Source organism: Cryptomeria japonica, chromosome 11 (assembly GCF_030272615.1).
Source record: "Cryptomeria japonica chromosome 11, Sugi_1.0, whole genome shotgun sequence".
NCBI lineage: Eukaryota > Viridiplantae > Streptophyta > Pinopsida > Cupressales > Cupressaceae > Cryptomeria > Cryptomeria japonica.
The window spans coordinates 24,134,885-24,147,596 of record NC_081415.1 but is presented as its reverse complement, the minus strand read 5'-3'; positions in this window follow the sequence as shown (position 1 = coordinate 24,147,596).

Sequence of the window (12,712 nt, the reverse complement as noted above, 5' to 3'; positions counted from 1 at the left end):
TGGACTTACCTAGGAGATCATCTACATAGTCCTCCATTATTTTGTGCAAGAGATCATGAAAAATAGTTATCATTGCGCGTTGGTAAGTTGCTCATGCGTTCTTGAGGCCAAAAGGCATGACTTGATAACAAAATATGCCCCAAGGTGTTGTGAATGCGGTCTTGTGTTGATCTTCTTCAACAATGCGGATTTGGTTATAACCGAAGAACCCATCCATGAGGGAAAGCATTTCATGCCCTGCTATCAAGTCCATGATCATGTCAATGATGGGCAAGGGAAAGTCATCTTTAGGGCATGCTTTATTCAAGTCTCTAAAATTTGCACAGATTCTGATGCCCCAGAGGGGCTTAACGATAGGTACAATGTTGAAGACCCACTTAGGATAATCAATAGGTTTGTTGAAGCCGACATCCAACATTTTTGTAGTTCTACTTTTACTAGGAGGACAATTTGAGGATGCATCTTGCATAATTTTTGCTTGACAGGTTTGGCATCAAGATGAACTACAAGATTAAGTATGACCAAGTTAGGATCAAGGCCTGGCATGTCATCATATGACCAAGTGAAATTGATTTGTGTTTCATTTAGAAAGCTTATAAAATTTTGCCTCTTGATTAGTTAGTGACTTGGTAATGAGTACATTCTTTGGTGTTTCTTTTGTGCCCACATTGATTGTGTTAGTTTCCTTAATGAGCGGAGGGGACTTTTCTTGTTATGAGGGAACCATCATAGGGAGGTCAATTCCCTCAACTTCAAGTGCCTGATCCAAGTTTTCACTTGAAGATGCGTCCTTTATTTTTACTTTTTCTATGTTTGAAGGTACCTAAGAGAAGTTTTCACTAGGGGACTTCTAATTTTTCTTGTTATTTTCATTTTTCTGACTGAGGGAGTTGACTTGACTACCAAAGTAAGCTTTGTATGAAGTTGAATCTCATTGAAATACATGTGGTGGTCAAGATTTTGTCTGTTAAGTAATTCTATAAGAGCATCATCATTGACACAAATGTTTAAAATAGGTGGTCCTCATTGGTCCTTGTTAATGAGTTCGAGATGGACAAGTTTAAGCTCATAAGAGTTAGGAGGGGTGATGAGGGTGATAGTATTTACATAGGCATCATCAAATGTGTCATTAAAATATTTAAAAGGAATTTCATGGAACTCCTCTTCATCAGAGTCTTTGATTTCAATAAGAGGTTCAGACTGGGCACCAATGATGGTGATCTTAGGCACAACGGAATAACTGAAGCCTCTACTGTATTTGTTAAAAACTAGGGAAATAGGTGTTTTTCTACCTTTCTCTTTAGGTCCAAGACCATGTCCCTTATAACCCATCTTTTCTACCATGACAGAGGCCTTTGGATACATTTTCTTTGGGATCTGCACTGGTTCTTCTTCTTCTACTCGATACAGCCAAGAGGTAACATCGGTTTCTAGGCTTTCCTCATCAAGTGGGCCCCATTGTTGGAAGGTAGTTTCTTTTTGTTTGATGATGGTTTTATCCTATTTCTTTATCTCCTTTAGCTTGCCATGTGACTTAGGGGAAGGTGGGAGTTGACCCACATAAAAATCATTCTGCAAGGTATATTCTCCATAACCATTATCTATGATCTTGACCTCAGGTGTGAATGAGGTGGAGGCGACATTAGTTGGATCATATGGGAAGAGTGGTGTGGGCCTATTAAGCAGGAAATGGTAGGGGTGCTTCCCTACAAGAAGTTTGCAATACTCAAAGGGTTGCGGGTTAGCGCAAATGGTAATTTATCTACCATTGAATCAAAACTTAAGGCATTGATGGTAAGTGGAGCAAACAAATTGAATAGAGTGGATCCAAATATGGCCAAGGAGGGTGTTATAGGGGAGGTCAAGGTCCAAATCTTGGCAAGTTGTTTGCACAATAGCAAGGCCAACTTGTAGAGGCCAGGTGATGGTTTCTTTGGAGACTCTCTATGTCATCATATGCTTTAATTATGATCATGCTTGATTTGTGAGCCAAGTCTTCAGAGATACCCTATTGTTTAATTAATTTGTATGTACATAGGTTCAAGCACGATCCACCATCTATGAGGACCCTCGTAATGTTATGTTTATGTACAAGGGATTCTATATGGAGAGGCTTGTTGTGAGATTCATCATCGATGGGTGCATCATTGGATGTGAAAATAAGATGATGTTGTGCAACAAGGCTACCTATGAGGGCTTGAAATTGGATTGCATTGATGTCGTTGAGGATGCGGGATTCTAGGAGGGCCTCCTCGAGGATCTCTTTGTGCACATGGGATGTTTTGAGTGACTCTAGGATGGATATCTATGCAGGAGTCTTGTCGGTTGATCAAGGAGGCCATAACGTCAAGCGGATGACATCGGGGGTTAAGGTGGAGGAGGAGCTCCTAGGATAGTCACTCTTTCTCAGTGGGTGGTGACATTATAGTCATTGTGGGAGGTGGAAGGAACAACACCTTGGATGACTATCTTCACTTGAGATGACCGGCTTGATGGTTGGGGAGGATGAGCTTCTTGGATGATGACTCTGGGTCTATAGGTGGTGGGTGGGGGATCAACTCCCTTGATGGTGATAGTGTTAACAGAGGTATCAACAGGCTTTATGCGACCCACTAAGGAGTCAAAGCCAGATATATAGTTGATATAAACATAGTTGATTGCATGAGAGGATGAGGCCTTATCTTTGTCATGGTTAGAAAATAGATCCTAGTATATTTTAAGCTTATCGTTGGAGTTACCAGATTTTGCAACGTCAACCTGAATTTCACCCTTATCAATAAGGTCTTAGATAAAATTCTTGAGTTTCATACCTTTGCATGTATCATGACCATTGATGCGATGGTAGTCACAATATTCATTTTCATTATACCATCGAGGCTTGGGTTGGCTAGGATCAAAAGGGTGTGTCATCAGGAAGACAATGACACCAACCTTGACAAGCTTCTAAAAGATTACCTCAATAGGTTCACCTAGTGGGGTATACTCACGTTAATTATTGGATTGGGGAGGGCAGCCTTGAATGGAGGTGGTGTTGTGATTTTATTATTGATTAGGTGGATTAGATTGATTGTGAGTGTTGAAGAAGTTGTTGGTGGTGGGTTTGGATGGTACGGTGATGGTTTGGATACATTTAGCATCGGTGACTCCATCATTGGTGACATTTTTGTTTTTGGACCAAAATTTTGTCTTGTCATTATGAGAGGAGGAATTTTGCGTTGGTTTTTTATAATGTTTGATGGTTCCATCCTTTAGGAGCATGCACTCTAAAGCTATACCCTTCTTAGAAATTTTTGTAAAGGAGGTCAAGCATTGAAAGTCAAGGGTTTGGATAATTCTGGTATCAAATTACATTGGAATAATTCCACCTGGTTTGTTCTAGTATTGTCCAAGGGAATATTTTAATGGGATGCCACCATCTTTGAAGGAAGTTGGCGATGGTTTCCCCAGGCCTCTTCTTTGTGTTGCACAAGTCAATTATGGAAGCATCATTCTCAATGTTATAGGCATAATGATCTACAAATTTTTTGACTAGGTCAAGGAATGATGTAATAGAGCCTTGGGGTAAGGTCAAGAACCAAGCAAGGGCCTCTTCAATGAGACTCTTTGGGAAGAGTCTTTTGAGATAGATGTCACTATAGGTGACCTCTTGGCATAAGAAATAGAATTCATGAACATGATGTCTAGGATCACCTTTGCCTTTGTACTTTTTGAATTTAGACATGTCAAAAGTAGGTGGATATGGAGCTACAAAGATGCATGGGTCATAAGGAAAGGGACATGTTTCCTTAAAAGAATAAGGTATTTTATTTGTCCCTTCCTTGAGGTTTTTGATGAGGTCCTTCATGTCCTGAATTTCCTTGATGATGAGATCGGGTTGTTGACTGGGGACATTAGGGATGTGGTGATTCATGTGGGTTATTGGGACTTGATGAGATGAGGAGGGGATGCTATCACCACCAACATATTGATATGAAGAATGGATTTGGGGTTGTGAAATGTGTAGAGCTTGTGATCCTTGAATTGTGGAAGTAGGAGGCAAGCTCGTATTGATGTAGTTAGCCATATTGTGGATGGGGATGGATGACATTGACAGATTGCAAAATAGAGTGGTTGCAGGAATATAAGTTGTGGGTGTGGACATTGCAGGTTGAGGATGGAGAAGAGGGTTGAGAATAGAATTCACAAGATCACCTGTCTGGGGTTGATCAAGGATAGATTTGTCGAAGTCGGGGGGTAAGTGTGCCCCTTGGGAAATAAGATTAGCTATGAGCCTATTGGCATCATGTTTGAAGAATCCTAACTTAAGAAAGAAATTGGAAATAGCTCTTTCAGACTATGATGCAGAAAAAGTGAAAAATATCAAACTTGAAGATGATCTGAAGGCTGCACAGTATATTATTCAAGGAATTCAAGAAAACCTCACTATTGCAAGAAATAAGAGAAGAGAAATTTGTGAAAAGATGCAGAATAATGATGATGAAAAGGAAACTCTTAATGATTTGGTAAACAAACTGAGACAAGAAAATAGTAAAATGAAGAATGACATGCAAGATATGACTATGAGATTTTGTAAAGAAACTGAAAATCAGAAGAAGAATGAAGAAGACTTGGTTAGGAGACTGAATGATGCTAGAAATGAAAACACAAGATTTAGTCATGAAAAAGATATGTTGAAGACAGATTTGATGCATACACAAAATGACACAAATGAACTCATAAGACAGAAAGGAAACTTGGAGAGTGAACTGGCTACTGCAAATCAACACAAGAAGAAATTCAAGAAAAGTTCAGAAGAACTTGTTGACATGGTAAAGAATCAGAAACCTAATGGTGATACAAATGACCTTGACTTTGAAGTTGGTGAAAGCTCTGGTACTACAAACAATCATGATCATAGTAAACTAGTAAGACAATCTAATTCCTACAAATTTAATGGGAAATGCTTTAACTATAACAAGTATGGTCATAGAGAAAATCAGTGTAGATCTAGAAACTATTAGAACACTAATACACCCACTGGTGAATGTTCTAAGTGCAACAAAGCTGGTCATAACTCAGAAAATTGCAAAATGAATGTAAGATGTTATGTTTGTGGAAGATTTGGACACTTATCTAATCAATGCAGAACACAAACCAGCATAGGATATGGGAAAGATATTCAGAAAAACAATGTGACTTGTTATGCTTGTAACAAGATTGGACATATTGCAAAATTTTGTAGAAGTAAGGTACCACCAGAAAATAACAAAGGTCCTAGCTTGAAAGGTAAAGAAAAAGTTGAAGAGGTAAAGCAAGAATTCTCAAAGCAATGGATCAGAAAGTCAAATCAAAATGTTGATGGGAATACTCCTCCATCAGCAGAACAGAGTAACACTCCACCAGCAGGAGACTCTTCATCTACCTGAAGGAAAATCCTTTGGGGGTTTGGCAACAAATTGAAAAACATGCTAATATACCCTCAGTTGATGGTAAGAAGTTGAATTACTTCTTTACCGGCAGATGAGTTAAGTTGTGACTTAACCGGCAAGCATTAAATGTGGTAGTTGGAGAAAATAATATTATAAAGCTATTGTTTTAGCTCCTTTTTCATTCACCGAGCATTCAAATTTTTGAGAGCGCAAAAATTCCCGAGCGAAGGCATCCTTAGCGAAAAAGTGATGCAGTTCATCACAGCACTCATCCTTAAGGCAGATTGAGGTATTATAACTATGGCTTCCTCATTCACACTTGAATTTATTGCAAACCATACTGTAATTGAAGTTATCAAGCGCCCTAGACCCGTATTCAAACTTGTTCCCAAAATAGCGAAGAAGGATGATACCATAGGTGCATTCTTAAAAATACCTAAGGGATTAGTTTATAAAGAGGATCCTAGGATATACATACGTTATCATATAGAGGAATTAGGAGAAGATGAAATAAAGAACATGTATAGGAGTGTGATTTGTGATGTAAATGGTAATGTCAAACCGGAACACCAGGTAGTAGAAACCCTAGGTTTTGTGGATATTCTTAGCATTCCTGATTTTCCTAAAGATGTGATAAGAATAGTCCTAAGTAGAGTCCATGGCAAATTCTTTTGGTTGGACTCCATCCATAAGATCACCAAAGAAGTGGTTAAGGCAGTAACAGCATTACCTTCCACCAGTAGCAGACCTGACAAAACTAAAAGAGTCTCAAATGACACAGTGATGGACCTAACTGGTGCAACATTTGATAAAAGGTCTCTAAGGGTAAATGATGTGAAGGACATCAATGTCAAATTTGTTAGTATGATTTTAGGCTACAAGGCTACACATGCAAATAGGTTAAACTTAATATCTAGCCTATGCATTAAAAGTGCATATGACATGGTTAATGATAATGCTAGAATAGATGTATGTGAATGGCTCAAAGATGAATTGATAGACAATCTGAAGAAGATCAAAGGAGATAAGAAAGGAACCTTTAGATTTGGAAATTTGCTTGTATGTCTGATGTTGTATATTACTAAGCAAGTTGATATACTGGTAGGAAAACAACTATTAGATTTATTAAACAACATGGGAGAAGACAAAGAGAAAAACATAAATGAATATTTTCAAGCACTAAAGGCTCGAATGAAGACTAGAATAAGGTTGTCATGGGCAATTGTAGATAACTATCAAAAGGAAATATGTTTTGTAATTAAGAAAGATGAAATCTGGATGGAGGCAATTGTCCCTAGAACTATCTAGGTCACTGAAATGGGTTATGAAACAGATGATAACATCATTGAAACTTATGCAAAATCCCTCCTTGAAGCACCAAAGGAACCATCTGAGAAAATCTTTGGCAATGTAGAAACAATTGAAAGTGGAATTCAGTCTAGGAAAAGAGTTAAGAAAGTTGAAGAAACAGTGAAAAAGGGAACTAGACAAGCTAAAGAAATCAAGGAAGATGTAATGAAGCAAACTGGTATCAAGGAAAGTGAGTTGGAAGGACTTCAACCGGAAGCTCATCTTTCACTGGTTGGAACTTCTTCTAAGAGTGATATATCGGCGGTATTCAAAAGGGTAGAGAGGAAAAGAAAACCTTCACTGGCACCCTCACCTACACCCAGGAAAACAAGACAAAAGCAACAGGCAGTTAGGCCTCCAGTTAAGAAGATGACTCCAAAGAAGAAGAAGGTAAAACAAGATATTTCTCCACTAAACAAACTCCTTAGTGAAATAACAGAGGATGGAAAGTTGAAAAACATTAGCAAACTGTATAACACACTTTTCGTTGATGACAAAGAAAGCATAGAAAATAGTGTAATTTTACACTTGGATATATACAAGAAATTTTTGATGGAAATTGTTGATGAAATACCTAATGATTTGTATAGAAGACTAGAAGCTAGAATGGTAGCTATTATTGAGCTAGACAAGAAGATAAAAATTGAAAAATTACTTGCAGTGCATCCAATAAACTCACCTGATGAAATAGACCAATTAATCAATGAGGATAACCGAACAGTATTCTCAACCACTCACCAAGCACGTAGCACTAATGGCAAGTAGAGTAAATGAAGTTTCTGAAGAAATAGCAGATTCATGGGATATATTCTTTGTTGCAAAAGAGGAACAAGAAGAACTTAAAAGACCTAAGACCATCAGGGTATATCAAAAGGATAAGGATAAGGGGAAAGGCAAGGTAGGTGGACCTCCAAGCCTAAAAATAACTGATAATGTACCCCGACCTCTTTTTTATACTCCACCAATAGAAGCTACTAACAATCAACCGGCTACAAAGAGTATGGAGACTCCTCAAGAGGATACAAATCCTGAGTTTGAAATCTTGTAAACTATGAATATAGATACCCAAGAGGTAAACATTGTGGTGGACAAAGAGACCACTGAGGATAAGAAGAAAGATATGGCTACTGAGCCACCAACTATAGATGTTGAGATTAATGTAAGCACAGAAACACCTAAACAATCAGAGAAATTGGCAATGGACATAGAGAAACTAGCAGTGCATACAGAAATTACACCAGAGAAACCGGCAGTTGAGAGCATAGAGAAACCCTTTGAGACACAAGTTGAGAAACAAGAACAAAAACAGGTTGAGGTATAGGTTCATGTAGAGATAGTGCCACCGGCAACAGCTGAAAATCCTAAACCTTTGCTAGTAGAAATGCAAACACAAACTGACCTACTAGAGGTCAAAACAAGCAAAGCTATCACTACAACCGGCGGCATGGAAATTGTGAGAACAGTTGGGCAAACATATGGTACTTCAATAACAGAATTCCGGCCTACAAATATGACAGAGGTCTTACTGGACTAAAAAAAGAAAATCATAGAGTGTAATACACAAGTCTATAAGGCTATTGATGACACAATTCCTATTCTTAAATTGATAGCACCCAAGTGCATTGTGGATAAGAAGATTCTTTAGGTCAACTAGACACATTGTCTAAATACATCACCAGCTACATTTTGACAGTTGATCAAATAAATGAAGATACATTCAAAGAGAAAATGATTAAAGAAAAAGAAAAATTCTTTGAGGAAATAGTGAAGAAGAATAAGGAGAAAATGGAAACCTTATTACCGACACTAGGAGAAATAATTTTGGATTTTAAGAAATTGTACGGAGATACCTGCAAAACTAATATTTTGACAAAGGACATAGAATCAAAGATTATCAAAGCACAAGATGAAATCAATAATATTGCTGAAAACCTAATAGGATCATCAGATTCATTTTTGGAAGTTGAAAAGAACATTGCAGAGCTTGAAGAGAAAATTGAGAAGTTAGAAAACGATAAAGAAAAGTTAAAGGTTAAGGCAAAGAACTTAAAATGCAAACTAGGTCCTAAACTAGATTACCTCATTTCTTTGAGAAAAGAAATTTTTGAGGCTCTGGTTCCTGGACTTAAGACACTGGAAGAGCAAATGCATCACCTCACCAGTACTATTCAAAGGATAGAGGTGGCATTGAAAGACAGTGAAAAGTTCACTGAGAGCTTAAATTTGGTATTGGCAGATCTTTTCCACATTGTAACCCAATGGTTACAAGGATCTAGGTAGGAACCACACTCCACTGATAGTGAATGACAACCTTTGTCATTGATGTCAATGGGGGAGTAGAGGAAATGAGAAAAGTGACCAGAAGAAAGACATCATTAGCTCAGGGGGAGCATACATTTTTGACAACACAGTTTTGGTAAGACAATTTTGGCAAATCATTTTTGGATTTTTCTCATGAGCGTTGCCATCAATGCCAAAGGGGGAGATTGTTGGCAAATCCACACTCTAATGAGAAATTGTAGGTGATTGAAGGTATTGTCATTGATGGAAACCTTACAATCATGTAATACCGGCAGGCAGACATAGGCACCGGCACCGGCAGACTCTACACCGGCATACAGATCACTGACACCAAAAAGGAAGATTACCGACACCCTGGCCGATAGGAATTTTGTGTATTTATATTTTATAATTAATTGTAATATATTTTGTAAGCCAACTTGGTGGATTGTAATATGACTCATATAAGTATGAGATCATTGTAGATCATTTAGGATGTGAAGTATGAAAAGATGATAGCAGACCTAATGTGCGAATTATTGGGATAAAGGTTTATGTATATTGCAGAGCTTAAACCGGTATTGATTCTGGCATAGTAGATGTTGATCTGAAGCAGTACAAGACATTGGATTTGTATAATCCATTTTTGTAAGTCAATGTAACTTCTTTTGTAACTAAGCAGTGAGCTCTAGGCACTTGGCCATCCTGCATGTGTAGGCCCCTATTGTAAACAGTAATATTCTCTTATAGGCCAGTAAGCGAATATTGTGGGTCACAAATCCCACCAGGGTTTTTCCCACACCAAGTTTCCTCATTAAAAATATTGTGTTATGGTGTGTCTCTTATGTTGTGGTTGTTATTCTTATTTGCTACATTATTTTTGTTTACCGGTACACAGTTTTGATATGCTTTTCAAATTATAATTCAAGTAAATTATTTTACCAGTTAGATACTGATTCACCCACACCCCCCCCCCCCCCCTCTCAGTATCTTTGGGAATCCTAACAAAGAGAGGTCAGGTTGGTTGAAAAGATGCTCCTCTTCAGGTTGAGGATTCTGGGTGAAAGGATCATTGTACTCAGGCACACCATTGTTATTGCCTTGGGCAACCATTTTTGCCTTTTGTGATCGAGTCAAGACCATGCATGAGTAACTTTTGAAGGAAGGATTGATGTGTGATTTACATGAGAGAAAGTGATGAATGGAAAGAAAATTTTGGTGTTGATTTAAAGTTAGTTGGGATGGGGCCCTTTGATTAGGACAAGATTGATTAGATTAAGATGACACCCCAAATAGGGTGACAACTAGGCTAGGTATAATTTAGACCTTGGAATTGTGATCAATGGATTAAGCTTTTTCTTACTTAGGTCGGACTTGTGTTCCCAAGCAAAATAAGGAAAAAGGACTAGGGTTTTGATCAATCCAAATGATTAAGCAAAGGTACTTGATGTAGATTCTTCCCCAAGCACAAAAGAGAAATGATTGATTGATTTAGGATAAGGTCTAAATTAAACTTCACAAAGATGTAAACCTTTGGATGAGGTCGATTGATTGATTGATTTTTTGATGATTGGATTGGATGTTGATTAAGGATTGATTAAGTTGTGGTTATTGATTGGGTGCTAAGTCCTTGGATGTTAAGAAAGATTAAAGGAGGGAATGGTGATTTTGGAGGAAAAAGAAGGATGATGGCAAGATTACTCTAGGTGCAAAAGGTGACTCAATATGTGATTGGTTCCGCAGGAAAATTGTAGGAAAGGATACGACCACCTCTATTTTGGTGATAGTTGGTACAGAAGGACAGACCATATCCTTTATGGAGAGATCAAGTTCTCAATTCATCACTAGCATCAAATTCATTTCTATGACCATGGGTGTAATTGTGGTAATGATGCAAGAAGGTCCTATGCTTTAGAGAGAGCTTTCAGTCAATATACCAAAATTTAGCACACTTGAGGGATGTCTTATGGCTAGGATTCTTCTTCTTGACTTGATGATAGATGGACTTTTTGGGATGTTTGGTTGACTTGGGCTTATGGAACATGAAGGAAAGTGATCAAAAGCAGGTTGGAATTGGTTTAACTTTGTGAAAATTTGATTAGGAAAATGTTTGGGAATGATGGATTGTCAACTACTCTTGGAAAGAAAACATCAAGCAAAGTATACACATTGGCCAAGTGTGACACTAAACAATGAGTGTGAAAGTGATGGGGGCCTAGATTAGACCAAATAGATTTTATAGGTTTTGCACAAATGAAAGCACGCTTCAAACATACAACTTAGGTTGAAAAGTGGAAACCACTTGATAGGCCCTCACGTAAGCAATACCTCGCTCAAGTGGAAAGATAGAGATTTTGGTAGCACTGACTGCACTCCATAGGCATACACTTCTTAGGCATACTAGATTCTTTTACCCCAAAGATCCAAGGATCTATTATATGGGGAATTCCTGTCTCATCCTTAGTGGATACATGACGAGTAACTTTGGGGTACGATTTGCATCCCTTGCACTATCAAATGTAGGATTTTTTCTACTAAGACTGGTTTTTAGTACCATTTCAATGGGTCCAGACCAACAATGATTTCGCAAAGCAAGCCACTAAAGGCTCTAATTGAGCTTATCAGTGTAGGGAAGGCCCCCACATATGTCGAATTCACTCAGCACTCCGATCATTTTCCCTGGTTTTATTTATAGTGGCCCGAAAACACACCACTCAAGATCGTGTTGGGAGAGACAATATTCCTGACATGTCCCAATTATAGATACTCTTGTGAGGTGATGAAATCCTCAAACAAGAAATACCCCTCTCTACAAAAATAAAAGGTGTTGTTGATTGCTTTTCTCTTACACCCAAGATCCATAAAGGCGAGGGGAGAGGATACTCAAGCACAATGGTAGGCCCACCCAAACATGTGTGCAAGCACACAAGACATGAAAAACACTTGTAAATTTTAGTCCCACATGTATAATGTTTTCTACACTAAAATGCAAGAAAGCAAACTACTCAAGTAATGCAAAATTGGCTTTGACAAGTGGTGTTGCAAGAAAAGACATTAGTAGTCTGATAGTTAAGCCTTGGACAAATGAGAATCTTGCAAAAAATTAAGATTTTGATTACTAATACAAAAATACTAAGGTTAAAATGCAGGCATTGAACCAGAAGTGCAAACACAAAAACACTTGTGCAGACGTCGAAAGGGTATGCACACAACCTATGAGACAGAAAGCGGGAAGATGACAAAATTCAAAAAAATCAAAATTTAAATTAAAAGCTACTACTTGCGCAAACGTCGATCTTAAGCGTAGACGTTAAGCATTTGTGCAAACGTCAAACTAGGCAAATTAAATGCAAATGCTAGCCGAAATTTGAAATTTGAAATATTTAGGCAGGCTTTTTTGTCTTAGCGTAGGCGTTAAGATAGAGCGTAGGCGATAGTCATCTGCGTAGGCGTTAATGCTCCAAAATCCTTAAAAACGCCTAACTAATTTGTTGAAAAACAAAAAATAAATAGCTAACCTAGGTTATTTTTGTTCTTTTTACTTAAAATGTATAAATTAAGCTCTAACACTAAGTGTCAACATACACTAGGCATATACGTTGAAGAAAATCACAGATGTTGAAAGACAGGAACCTACAAAACGACGTAAAAATTCAAAATTTAAAATGCATGCG